We start from the raw sequence: 14,108 nt of genomic DNA, 5'->3' as shown, positions 1-14,108 counted from the left end.
CGGGCCTCCGAACCACACGATCACGGTTCAATTCCCAGTCAAGGGCACATGCCTCGGTTGCAGGCCAGTTCCCAGTTCCCGGCAGGGGACGCATGAGAGGCAACCATACATTGATGTTTCTCTCCCTCTCTCCTTCCCTTCCCCTCTAAAGATAAATAAATAAAATCCTTAAAAAAATTGAAATTGAAGTAGCAATAATTAGTAATTATTATTTTCTTTTAAAACATATTACCACTCTTATTTTCAAAACACAAACCTTCCACCTTTTTTTTTCTACACCAGGCTGTTAATGTTAGGCCTTGTATTAAGAATTCCAAAGTCAAGTACAGAATTTAATACAGGTTAGTTTTTTAAAATATATTTTATTGATTATGTAATTACAGTTTTCCCCTCCCCCCTTCCTTCCCCTCCCCCTTGCACACCCCCTCCCACCAACATTCCCCCCTTTAGTTCATGTTCCTGTGTCTTAAGCTCTTTAGCTTTTACATTTCCCATATTATTCTTGCCCTCCCCCTGTCTATTTTCTGCCTGCCATCTATGCTACTTATTCTCTGTACCTTCTCCCCTCTCCTCCTCCCACTCCCCTGTTGCTAACCCTCCTTGTGATATCCATTTCTATGGTTCCACTCCTGATCTAGTTGCCTGCTTAGTTTGCTTTTGTTGTAGGTGTGGTTGTTAATAACTGAGTTTGCTATCTTTTCACTGTTCATATTTTTTATCTTCTTTTTCTTAGATAAGTCCCTTTAACATTTTATACAATAAGGGCTTGGTGATGATGAACTCCTTGAATTTGACCTTATCTGAGAAGCACTGTATCTGACCTTCCATTCTAAATGAGTTTTGCTGGATAGAGCAATCTTGGATGTAGGTGTTTGGATTTCATGAGTTGGAATACTTCTTTCCAGCCCCTTCTTGCCTGTAAGGTCTCTTTTGAGAAATCAGCTGACAGTCTGATGGGAGGTCCTTTGTATATACGTGCTGTCTCCTTATCTCTTGCTGCTTCTAGAATTCTCTCCTTCATTTTAATCTTGGCTAATGTAATTATGATGTGCCTTGGTGTGTTCCTTTTTGGGTCCAACTTCTTTGGGACTCTCTGAGCTTCCTGGACTTCCTGGAGGTCTATTTCCTTTGCCAGATTGGGGAAGTTCTCCTTTATTATTTGTTCAAATAACTTTTCCACTTGTTGCTCTTCCTTTTCCCCTTCTGGTACCCCTATAATTCAGATGGTGAAATGAAGGGAATACAGGGAACCAGTAGTGATGGGAAGGAAACTGGGACTCAAATCAATGGAGTGGACCAGGAAAAAGAACTAGAACATAATGAAGAAATAAGAATTCAAAAAAATGAGGAGAGGCTTAGGAACCTCCAGGACATCTTTAAACATTCCAACATCAGGTTAGTTTTAATAGGTGTGTGGGCAGAGGGAATGGATTGGGGATGAAGGGTGAAGGTGTTTGATTTCAGTATATCAAGGGAAAAGAGAGACTCCTTTTCTTTCCAGACATGGATTGACTATTTGCACTGTGGGTTTTATATTTTAGATGAGCATCTGCCCCTAACTCTGGCACTTAGGCTTATAAAGGAAAGTTGACTAGTATACTGTTCACCCATTTCATCTGTTTTGGGCTGTTAATGTCAGTGGAGAATTTCCACCTCATGGTGGCATCTGTTATGTCTATGATATGCTTTATCTAAACATTTTACCACAAAGTGAATAATTCCTAGTGAGTTTAACAATGAACAAATATAAACTCTGTGTCCCTACAAAACCTTGCAACTTGGATATACATTTCATAACATCTGGCATTAACCCTTACTCACACATACTAATTGTTTATATTACAATTAGTTTATATTATACTTTTTTGGACTTTTTTACTATATCAAAAATAAACCATTTCCTAATGTGCTTGTAATGGGAAATATGCCAAAAAGTCATTATTCACATAAAAATTCTCATTAAAATCATAATATATATATATATGATTTATATATATCATTATATATATTATATACAATAAAAACTCTATTGTATTTTTATATTCATGTTCTCACAACCTAAAAAATAAAATAACACATAAAATCTAATTTTTCCATATAATATGACCCATTTGGTTTCAGTCATTTCTTCAATACACTGACAGAAATATTTATACTTTACCATAAAATTTCTGCTGTGATTAATAAAAATTTTAATAAGTGTAATATTTTGATTCATGGAAGGTTTGTTGCTTAATGTATCATTGCATTTCCAAGTAGCACACTTACTGCATATATTTAAACACAGAACCTATTGAACTTTCCATTTTAATAAATAAATAAATAATAAACACAATAAATAAACAAATCTGGAGTTTTAAATAACATTTCCCAAATTTTAAATATTGGCAAATAATTTTAAAGGTTACAAACACTGCATATATCAAGTAAGTCACATCTGCAAACCACCAATGTGCATTCTGTGGTCTAGAGACTTTCTCCTTTAGATGGCTATTGTATTTTGTGATTCAGCCTTGGAAACAAAGCACCCTCTGCTGCCTCTGTTGTATCTAGGGCTCCCAAATGGAATTGTAGATCCTTAAATTACTATCACCAAGAAGAAAGAAAACCTTACTCAAAACTCTTCTCATGCTCTTATTCAAAATTGATTCTAAGACTATTAAGTAAAGACTGTAACAAGTCCATTGGTGAAATGTGATTTCATGTCCTATCATTTTCCCCAGTGCCTTCCATCTTTAGTATACATGGGAGATGCCCAAACCCCCCAAAATTATCTTCTGGAAGATGGGACCCTTGTAGTATAGGATTTCCCCACTACATGAGTGTTCTAGGAACCCATTTGCATCAGTGTACCAACTGGTATTATTATAAGAGGCTGTGTTTCTTTCACTCGGCATAATGCTTTCCAGTTCCATCCATGATGTTGCAAAGGGTAGGTGCTCCTTCCTTCTTTCTGCTGCATAGAATTCCATTGCGTAAATGTACCATACTTTTTTGATCCATTCATTTACTGATGGGCACTTAGGTTGCTTCCAACTCTTGGCTATTGTAAATTGTGCTGCTATGAACATTGGGGTGCATAGGTTCTTTTGGATTGGTGTTTCAGGATTCTTAGGATATCATCCTGGCAGTGGAATTGCTGGGTCAAGGGCATATTTATTTTTAGTTTTCTTAGAATATTTTGTACTGTTTTCCATAATGGTTGTACCAGTCTACAATCCCAACAACAGTGAACTAGGGTCCCCTTTTCCCCACACTCTCTCCAACATTTGTTGTTTGTTGCTTTGTTTATGATGGCCATTCTGACTGGTGTAAAGTGGTATCTCGTTGTGGTTTTAATTTGCATCTCTCTGATAGCTAGCAATATTGAGCATCTTTACATGTGTCTCTGGATCCTCTGTATATCCTCCTTGCAGAAGTGTCTGTTCAAGTTCTTTGCCCATTTTTTAATTGGGTTGCTTGTCTTCTTAGAGTGGAGTTGAGTAAGTTCTTTGTATATTTTGGAGATTCAACCTTTGTCTGAGGTATCTTTGGCAAATATGTTTTCCCATACAGTTGTTTCTCTTTTTATTTTAATACTGTTTTCCTTAGCCATGCAGAAGCTTTTAATTTTGATGAGATCCCATTTGTTTATTCCTTCTTTTATGTCCCCTGCTCTAGGGGATGTATCAGTAAAAATATTGCTGAGTGGAATATCTGAGATTTTCCTGCCAATGTTCTCCTCTAGGACTTTAATGGTGTCACGGCTTATATTTCAGTCTTTTATCCACCTTGAATTTATTTTGGTGTATGGTGTAAGTTGGTGCTCAAGTTTCATTTTTTTTTTTTGCATGCAGCTGTCCAGTTCTCCCAACAGCATTTGTTTAAGAGGCTATCTTTACTCCATTTTATGTTACTGCCCCCTTTGTTGAATATTAATCGACTGTAGAGATTTGGGTTTATTTCTGAGCTCTCTGTTCTATTCCACTGGTCTATATGGAACTGGAAAGCATTATGCTGAGTGAAATAAGCCAGATCGTGAAAGACAAATACCATATGATCTCACCTTTAACAGGAATCTAAACGACAAACAAGCAAGCAAAATATGACCAAAGACATTGAAATACAGTACAGGCTGACAGGGACCAGAGGGGAGAGTGGAGAGAATCACAGGGGAAAGGGGGAAGAATTCACAGGAACAAGTATAAAGGACACATGGACAATAACTAAGGTGGGGGTTGGAAATGGGAGGGAGGTGGGGAGCACTGGGGGGTGGGCAGGGATGGGAATATAGACATAAAACTGTACTTGAACAATAATTAAATTTAAAAAAGAGGCTCTGTTTGGCTTCAGTGAATTTTTTGAAGACTCTTTTAATTGAGTGCACCTGCCCACACTGTGCTGCATATTCAGCACTTTTTGATCCAAAACAGCATGACTCCTGTGCCCCCACCCTCCCTGTTCACCTGATCTCACCTTGTGCAACTTTTTTTGTTTGCCTGGGTGAAGAAAGTCCTCAGAGGAAAATATTTTATCACTGTAAAATAGGTGAAGCGAGAAACAGCAGAAGCACTAAAAGGCATCAAAATCGGTGAGTTTAAATCTGTGTTGAGCTGTAGAAAAAAGTCTCAATAGGTGTATTGCATCAAATGGAGAGCACTTTGAAGGTGACTAAAGTTTAAACATGTGAGAATAAATACACAATTTTAATAAATAAATTCTGGTTTTGGGGAGTCCCCCCTTGTATGTGCTTGTGTTCTACTGCTTCAGAGAATCAGCTGTACATATTTTCTTACCTTTGCTATGTAAGTGCTTGTAACTCCCTGTCTAAAGAATAAGGCAATGTTCTGTCCAATATACATAAGAGTTTGAAAATGTAAAAACTAGAGCAGGTTTTCTCAGAAAAATGGTAGAGTATAGAAGATATTTTCCACCCCTAAGGGAAGAAAAAAGCAATTTTTTACTTGATCTCAACTTAAGCAGAGTATCTTGAGCAGACAATCCTGAGTGTTAGCCCCCAAATCCAAACATGCCTAGTATAGATTTGACAATAAATTTTGAAGCTACCAGTATCTTATAAATTTCACTGGGCTCATAGTGGCAACTTGCTTAATACTAAAAGCAATGTTTTAATTCACTTGAAAATATATGGTAACAGAGGAAATTATGGAGGAAAAATATTCTCTTCTCCTGTGATGGGGGTCAAACCAGCAAAGACATAAATAATGGAAGATAAAGAAGAGAGAGAAATAATTTTTTAAGTTTAAAACTACTTGACTGTTTTCTCATACTCTCATCCTATTCTGATAAACAATAGTTAATAAGGCACCATAATGGCCATCAGGGTACCCACAATCTACTGGGGGAGACAGCTTATAATAATCATAGTATAAGCCTGAACATAAAAAGTATACATACTAGTGGGGAAAAAAAAGGTGTTTAAAGAAACTACGGCTTCTGCTCCAAGCTGGGTGTTAGAAAAGGATTCATAAAGTAGATACTGGATGAGGCCACTTTTTTGTACCTGAAAGGATATTCCTAGAAAAAGAACAACACAGCAGAGACAAAAAGCATATGAAAACAAGGAGTGTTAGGGAATTCATCATATCCCTGGACTTAAATGCTAGACAAAAGTTGAGGTAATATTATAACATATCCTAATTACCCACACTAAGATATAAGGGATTTAGTCCATAGGCTATAAGTTATTGTGACTCAATTGAAGTAGAGAGATGATGTGTCCAGATATATGCTTTGGAAGGCTTGCTATAGCTACAGTATGGATGACTAGTTGGAAAAAGTGGAACTGTAGCCAAGACAACAGTTAAAAGGCCATCACAATGAAGTAAGTGACTCTTAGGGCATAATATATAGTAGTAAACAGTGGACAGAATTGAGTGGGACAAAGAGGAAATCCCAGAGGTAGAACAGATTATAACTGATAGTTAAGGAAAGGAGGAAGTTTAAGAAAGGATTCTAGATGACCCCGAGAGTATAGCTTTTGTGAGTAGATAAGTGATGGAATTCATTCATCCACCTGGGAACAGAAATGTTTTCCTTCAGGCCTTCTTTTTCTTCTTTCCTTCTCCCCATACCCCTTTGGATTCCATTAACCCCTCAACTTCTCTCCCATAGAGTCCTTCTTCTTATTCTCTGTTCCAATCATTGTATTTTCATAGAGGAACAGAGGTAGAGTATGTGGGGTTGATACTGAAGAAAGGATATCTACCAAACCATAAAAACTATTGCACTCCCAGAATGGCCCCCTCAATATACAGGGTCTAGCAGAAGTAAGACCTGCTTGAGTGGGATTGGTAGGGTAATAATATGGATGTAATAATTTATATTTTTACTTTGAACATTTCACCTAAAATGTCATATGATGTACTTGAGTATCATATTGTTATATTACAGAATTACAGGCTTATGATTTTGAAATGAAATATTTTGTAATAAAAATATTATTTGTGCCCAATCCTGTATATTGTATGGGCTATGATGGCACAAGCATGTCATTACCTTTGTTGCTTTGCCAAATGCCTCCTTCTGTTACTTGAGCCTTGGTATGTGTCAGACTCTAGGAAAATAGGAAGTAAAAAACAATCCTGCCACATAGCATCATGAGAAAGCATTCCCTTTGAACCCACATTGTCAGAGTTTATTTGCTTGCTTGCTTGATTCAGCCAGTCACTTATACAACAAATAATAATATTAAGATATTTATTTTTACTAGTTAAGGTACAGAGGTCATAAGATATTTGAGGTCACATCCCTTCATTGAGCTAATAGTCTACTGGAGAAAGAAAGAAAATAAATACTTAAATAAGGAAGGTAATATCAGATACTAATATGTACTACAGAAATGTGAAAGTTTATGAGGTGGGGAGGGGTTTCATTAAACACAGTGATCAGAAAAGACTTCCCTGATGGAGTAGCTTTTAAGCTGAAACGTGAAAAAGGAAAAAGAGCCAGAGCTTCATGGAAAATATTTCAGGTCAAAAAAACAAACAAACGCCCCCCCCCCAAAAAAAAAAAACCAACCCAGCACATACAAAAAGGTTTCTAAGTGGGAAATCCTGAAGTATTCCAGGAACTGGTAGAAGGCCAACATAAAGAGAAGAGAGGTATGAGATGAGGTTGAAGAGGTAAGTAACAACCAAAATCCAGAATCTAAATCAAGACAAGGAACACAAAATGTTTTATAGAAAAAAATAATCAGTTTAAATTGAACATACTCAGTGAAAATACAAAGGTATTATGAACTTAACAACTACAGCCAACTACAGACATATAAAACCACTATGTTCATTGCAGCCTTATTTACAACCACCGAGATATGGAAGTAGCCCAAGTTTCCATCAATACATGAGTCGATAAAACAATTATGGGACATTTACACAATGGAATACTACTTGGCTGTAAAAAAAAGAAAACTTCACCCTTTGCAAGTATGGATGGACCTAGAAAACATTATGCTAAGTGAAATAAGCCTGTCAGAGGAAGACAAATACCATATGGTTTCACTCATATGTGGAATTTAATGAACAAACTGAACTAACAAGCAAAACAAGACAGACTCACAGATGGATAGCAGATGACAGTAGTGGGGATGGGGGAGGTTAGGTTGTGGAGGGATTGAGCAAAGAGGAAAAGGGACTTATGGACATGGACAACAGTATGGTGATTGCTGGGGTAAAAGGGTACTAAACGGTAATGGAAAAAAACAATAAAGATTAATTTTAAAAAGAAACCTAATAGAAACAGATGCTGTACAGGTTTATAACTAATACATTGATAATTCTCAGGATTTTAAATTATCCAAGGTGACAGGAGATATTATAGCCATTAGTTACTGGCAACACAGGACAAATTTTTGGATTTCTAGCATGGACTATATGTATATATATATATATATATATATATATATATATATATATANTATTTGCATCTATTAAGATGATAATGTATATTTGTCTTTATTCTGTTAATATAGTGTATTACATTTACTCATTTGGTGAGAAAATTTTCAGTTAGCAATATTCACACTTAAGATGAAGCTCATTGGCTAAGATATTGCCACAGCTCAAAGCTACATTCACAAACTTTTGGATGTTAAGCCAAGTTTATATTTCTAGAATAAATTTCACTTAAAGCTGGTATATAATACATTTATAAGTTGCTTGATATTTGTCTTTGATTTTCTTGTGATTTTTCATTTGGGTACATGAGTAATAGTGATCTAATTGAATGAATTAAGAAATGTTACTTCCTCTTCTGTATTTGGCAAAACTTTGTGAAGATTTAGTATTAATTCTTTTTTAAATACTTGGTAGAATTCAATGGTGAAGCCATTGGAGCCTGGGATTTTCTTTATGGGAAGTTACTATATTACTAATTTAGGTCTATTGAAATTTGTAGTTATTTCTCAATTTCAGTACTTTTTACATCTCAAGGAATTTTTGCATTTCTTCTGGGATATCTAATTTGTTGGTGTACAGCTGCTCATAGTATTTCTATACAATTCTATTTATTTAAGGCCAATAGTAATATTGCCTTTTTGATGATATCAGTAATTTTATTCCTCTCTCTTTGTTTTTGCCTAGTCTGTCCAGCTAAAGGTTTATAAGTTTTATTTTTTATCTTTTCAAATAACCAACTTTTAGATTCTTTAATTTTCTTTAATTTTTTTCTATACTCTATTTCATTTAATTTCACTCCAATACTTATTATTTTATTCCTTTTTGTTCTGAGTTTGGTTTGCTCCTATTTTGTATTTTCTTAAGGTGGAAGTTCAGGCTATTGATTTTAGGTCTTTCTTCCTTTTAATATATGCTTTACTGTTATAAATCTCCCTCTAAACACTGCTTTAAACTGATGCATTCCATAAATTTTGGTATGTAGTGCATCATTTTCATTTACTTAAAATATTTTCTAGCCCTGGCTGGTGTAGCTCAGGGGATTGAGTGTGGGCCTGCGAACCAGATGATCGTGGTTCAATTCCCAGTCAGAGCACATGCCTGGGTTGCAGGCCAGTTCCCAGCAGAGGGCGCATGAGAAGCAAACGTACATTGATTTGCATCTCTCTGATAGCAAGCGATATTGAGCATCTCTTCATGTGTCTCTGGATCCTCTGTATGTCCTCCTTGGAGAAGTGTCTGTTCAAGTCCTTTCCCCATTTTTTAATTGGGTTAGTTGTCTTCTTAGAGTGAAGTCGTGTGAGTTCTTTGTATATTTTGGAGATTAAACCTTTGAGGTATCATTGGCAAATATATTTTCCCATACAGTTGGTTGGCTTTTTATTTTAATGCTGTTTTCTTTCGCTGCGCAGAAGCTTTTTATTTTGATGAGATCCCATTTGTTTATTCTTTCCTTTATATTCCTTGCTCTAGGGGACATATCAGTAAAAATGTTGCTGTGTGAAATATCTGAGATTTTCCTGCCACTGTTCTCCTCTAGGACTTTAATGGTGTCATGGCTTATATTTAAGTCTTTTATCCACCTTGAATTTATTTTGGTGTATGATGTAAGTTGGTGCTCGAGTTTAAAACCACAATGAGATACCACTTACACCGGTCAGAATGGCTATCATAAACAAAGCAATAAACAACAAATGTTGGAGAGGGAGTGGGGAAAAGGGGACTCTGGTCCACTGTTGGTGGGATTGCAGACTGGTACAACCATTATGGAAAACAGTATGGAATTTTCTCAGAAAACTAAAATTGGACTTGCCTTTTGACCCAGCAATTCCACTGCTAGGATTATATCCTAAGAACCCTAAAACACCAATCCCAAAGAACATATGCACCCCAATGTTCATAACAGCACAATTTACAATAGCCAAGAGTTGGAAGCAACCTAGGTGCCCATCAGGAAATGAAGGGATCAAAAAACTATGGTACATATACACAATGGAATTTTATGCTGCAGAAAGAAAGAAGGAGCTCCTACCTTTTGCAGCATCATGGATGGAACTGGAAAGCATTATGCTGAGTGAAATAAGCCAGGTATTCAAGGACAAATACCATATGATCTCACCTTTAACAGGAAGCTAAACAACAAAACAAACAAGCAAGCAAAATATAACCAAAGATACTGAAATAGAGAACAGGCTGACAGTGACCAGAGAGGAGAGGGGAGGGAATTTCAGGGGAAATAGGGGAGGGATTTAGAGGAACATATATAAAGGATACATGGACAACAACTGAGAAGGGTGGAAATGGGAGGGAGGGGAGAGCATGGGGGGTGGGATGGGATGGGAGTAATAGACAGAAAACTGTACTTGAATAATAATTAAATACAAAAATTTGGATAAAAATAAATTTTCCCCAATATCTAGTTTCTCTGAAAAAAAAAAAAGAAACGTACATTCATATTTCTCTCCCTCTCTCCTTCCCTTCCCCTCTAAAGATAAATAAAATCTTTAAAATACATATTTGTAATTTATATATATATTTTCTAATTTCTCTTGTAATTTGTTCTTTGATCCATTGTTACTTAGAAGTAAATATGTTTGTGAATTTTCCAAATTCTCTTCTGTTAATTATTTTCTAACTTCATTCAATTGAGGTCAGATAAGAAACTTTGTATGGTTTCAGTACTTTCAAACTTACTGAGTCTTGTTTTATCATCTACCCCAGAAAATGTTCCATGTGCATTTGAGAATAATGTACATTCTGATGTTGTTTGGTAGAATTCAGCATAAATGTCTATTAGACACACTTGGTTTATGCCAGCAGTTTTCAAACACCGAGCCACAGAATTTTTAAAACAGCAATACCTGACTATTTAGTCATGGACACTGTCCTCTTTTTCCTTGGTTTGTCAAATAAAAAATGACAACATCCAACACAGCAACAACTGTCTGGCATGAATGAATTAAAATTGTACTTATTCTTTTGTCAGATCAGCAAAAAATATATCTTTTGATATGCTGCAGAATTTAAGCAATTACTTTTTATGTGCCATGAGATGAAAAAGGTTGCAGATTGCTGGTTTATAGTGTTATTCATATCTTCCATTTCTATGCTGATGTTATGTCTAGTTCTTCATTTTAAGTAAAATGGGTTGGGAATACAAGACAGAAAGCTGTACTTGAACAAGAATTAAATAAAAAAATTATTTAAAAAACATAAAATATAGATATCTTCAGCTATTATTGTTAAATTATCTATTTCTCCCTTCAATTCTGTCCGTTTTGCTTCATGTATTTTGTGGTTCTGTGGTTAGGTGCATATGTATCTTTGTAATTGTTATATCTTCTGATGGATTGACCCTTTTATCACTACAAAATATTCAAGACTTCTACAGAGTGGGAAAGAAGAGGATAAGATTAGGACTCACTGGTCTTACTGAAAATCAGGTTTCATTTTTTTAATGCCTCTTAGAATGTTGTGAACCTTTGGTTAGAGTTTAGAGAAAGTTTAGTTTGACAATTTATGGAGGAGTGGATTTTTAGAAGTTCTTCCTGCACCTTCCACAATTGCTTTCTCATTAGAGATTTTTTTAAGGTTTATTTTAACTGCACGCTTTGGAATTTAAATCGCTTCCTCCTTCTTGATGCACTTTGTCTTCCAGGGCAACAAGTTCTCTTAAATTTCCTCATAATTCATCTGTCCTGTCCTTCAATATACTGAGTTACTATTCTCTTCTCTGTAGCTTCTAAATGTTATGGTAACTCAGGAAACAGTCCTTGAGATTCTTATGTATATATAGTATTTCCAAGTGATCTCCAGTTTATGGCCTTGAATACCATCTATATGGATGACATGTAAATTAAACTTCCAGTCCAGATATCTTTTCCAAACACCACACCTACATCCCATATCATCAGCACCCAGAAGCACTATTTATGCCCCTTATCAAGCATAATCACCTCCAAGAGTAACCACTATCCTGACTTATTTCTATGTGGAAATTCCCTCCCAGAATTTGTCAGGAAATTAATATATTTTCCTGAATATTTAATACTGAGAAAAAAGTTGAGAAATCAAAAAATGAAAAAGTATTACCATTTTACTATAAGAATTAAAGATTAATGATAAAACATAGAAACAATATGAATTTAAAGGAATCTACTAATGTCAATAAAAATCAGGAAATGATCACATATCAAATCAAGAGCAGGAAATGACAGCACACTGAGTCAAAAGTTTTGAAACTTCTAGGTATCAAAACAAAAGTCTGATCAGTTAATTTTGCTTATTATATGTTTATGCTTGTGGCCCTGTATGCTTCGAATAGTGAGCCATTCTTAAAAATTATACATGAATAAGTCTATATGCATAGTATATAATATAAAGTCCTTGTGAGTGTTCCTTTAAGAAATAACAAGTTTAAGAAGCAAAATAAACCCTGAAATTGGCAATTCTGGTTTTTAATACAGTGTAGTTCCATTTACCTAGCAAAGAGATATAAATGTATTTATTCAAATACTATCCAATAAAATTTGCTGGTGTTTTCCAGTGTTTGTGTATCTTCCATACACTAGTGGTCTTCAATTGTACTTCTAAACTTACTCCCTCTTATTTTTTAAAAAGTGAAGGGATTAAGTGAAGGGATATATATATAGATATACATGGATACAGACACATGGATATACACACACATGGATACAGACAACAATATGGTGATAGCCAGAGAAAAAGAGGATATTGGGAGGTGGAGGACAGCAAAGGTGAGGGGCGGTAAATGGAGACAATGGACACACAATGCAGTGTGAAGATGATATTTCATTGAATTTTACACGTGAAACCTGTATGGTTTTGTGAACCAATGTCATCACGATAAACTCAGTTTAAAATGTTGGATATACATAATAATGACTAAAGACCATTAAGAAGGTTGTGGTGTTTTATTAATAACATTTAACTTATAAAATTCCTAGGAATTACAAATCTTGTTCTTGAATCCTACAGTTTAATATGTCAAGAATTTGGAAATACTATCAATAGCAATGATAGGTAAAATATTAAAGACTTCTAACACCACAGATTAGTTTTGACTGTTTTTATATATGGTATAAATAGAATCATGTGTTATGTATACTTATGTGTCTGGCTTTTGCTCAGCATTAAATCTGTAATCTCATTTGTGTTCACAAGTGTAATACACTTATTGTTGATATCATTCTATTTTGTAAATATGCCACCCATTTTTTATTCACTCTGATGGACGTCAGGGTTGTTTCCAGTTTGAGGCTACCAACATTAGTTCTGCTACAAATACTCATTTATTTGCTTTTTGGTAGGCATGGTAGAGGGAGGGGGTAAAGGGGACTAAATGCTTATGGAAAAATACAATAAAGATTCAACTAAAACAAACACTGATTTATGTTTGGAAATATACTCAGGACTAGACATGCTAGATTATATGATAAGTGTGTGTTCAGTAGTAGTAGGTAACAATTTCCCAAAATCTCTGTAAAAATTTACATTCCTATCAGCAGCACATGAGAGTATAGTTCTGTTCCACATCCTCGCTGACATTAAGTACTTTCCTTTTTCATTTTATTTTGTTTTTCTTTTTTTTGCACTTTGATCCTATTTTCCTTTATGTATTTATTTATTATATATATTTTATATAAAATGTCTATAAATTAAATATTTTGAAGATTTTATTTACTTATTTTAGACAGAGGGAGGGAGAAAAAGAGAAAGAGAAACATCAATGTGTGGTTGCCTCTCACGTGATCCATACTGGAAATATGATCTGGTCTACACCCAAGCATGTGCCCTGATTGGAAAACGAACTGGCAACCTTTTGATTTTCAGGCCAGTGCTCAATCAACTGAGCCACAATACCAGGGCTTCTTTTCCTTTTTAATTAATTTTTAAATTTTATTTTACTTTATTGTTGTTCAATTAAAGTTGTCCCAATTATTCCCCTGTAGCTCAACCATTTCCACAGTAAACCCACCCTGTTGTCCATGTCCATGGGCCCTTTATACATGTTCCTTGACTACACTCTTCCCAGTCTGTCACCTTTAATCCCCCCCTCCCCACTAGGCACAGCCAGTTTGTTTCTTATTTTCATGTCCCTGCCTCTATTTTGCTTGCTTGTCTTGTTCATTAGGTTCCACTTATAAGTGAGATCATATAGTATAAACGGTATTTGTCTTTTGCTGCTGGCTT

The 14,108-nt window shown here is 35.2% G+C and overlaps 1 protein-coding gene across 2 annotated transcripts in view; it reads right to left on the bottom strand.

The window, feature by feature from the left end:
* Positions 1-14,108, bottom strand: part of GABRA3 (gamma-aminobutyric acid type A receptor subunit alpha3) — a 386,743-nt gene that overhangs the window by 74,485 nt on the left and 298,150 nt on the right. The gene's annotated exons all lie outside the window — the stretch shown is intronic.

The sequence above is a fragment of the Sturnira hondurensis genome, unplaced genomic scaffold, assembly GCF_014824575.4.
Source record: "Sturnira hondurensis isolate 20B ecotype Veracruz unplaced genomic scaffold, ASM1482457v3 Scaffold0010476, whole genome shotgun sequence".
In the NCBI taxonomy this organism is placed as follows: domain Eukaryota; kingdom Metazoa; phylum Chordata; class Mammalia; order Chiroptera; family Phyllostomidae; genus Sturnira; species Sturnira hondurensis.
Note: the sequence above shows the minus strand (reverse complement) of the source record. Positions and strands in the feature narration are given on the sequence as shown.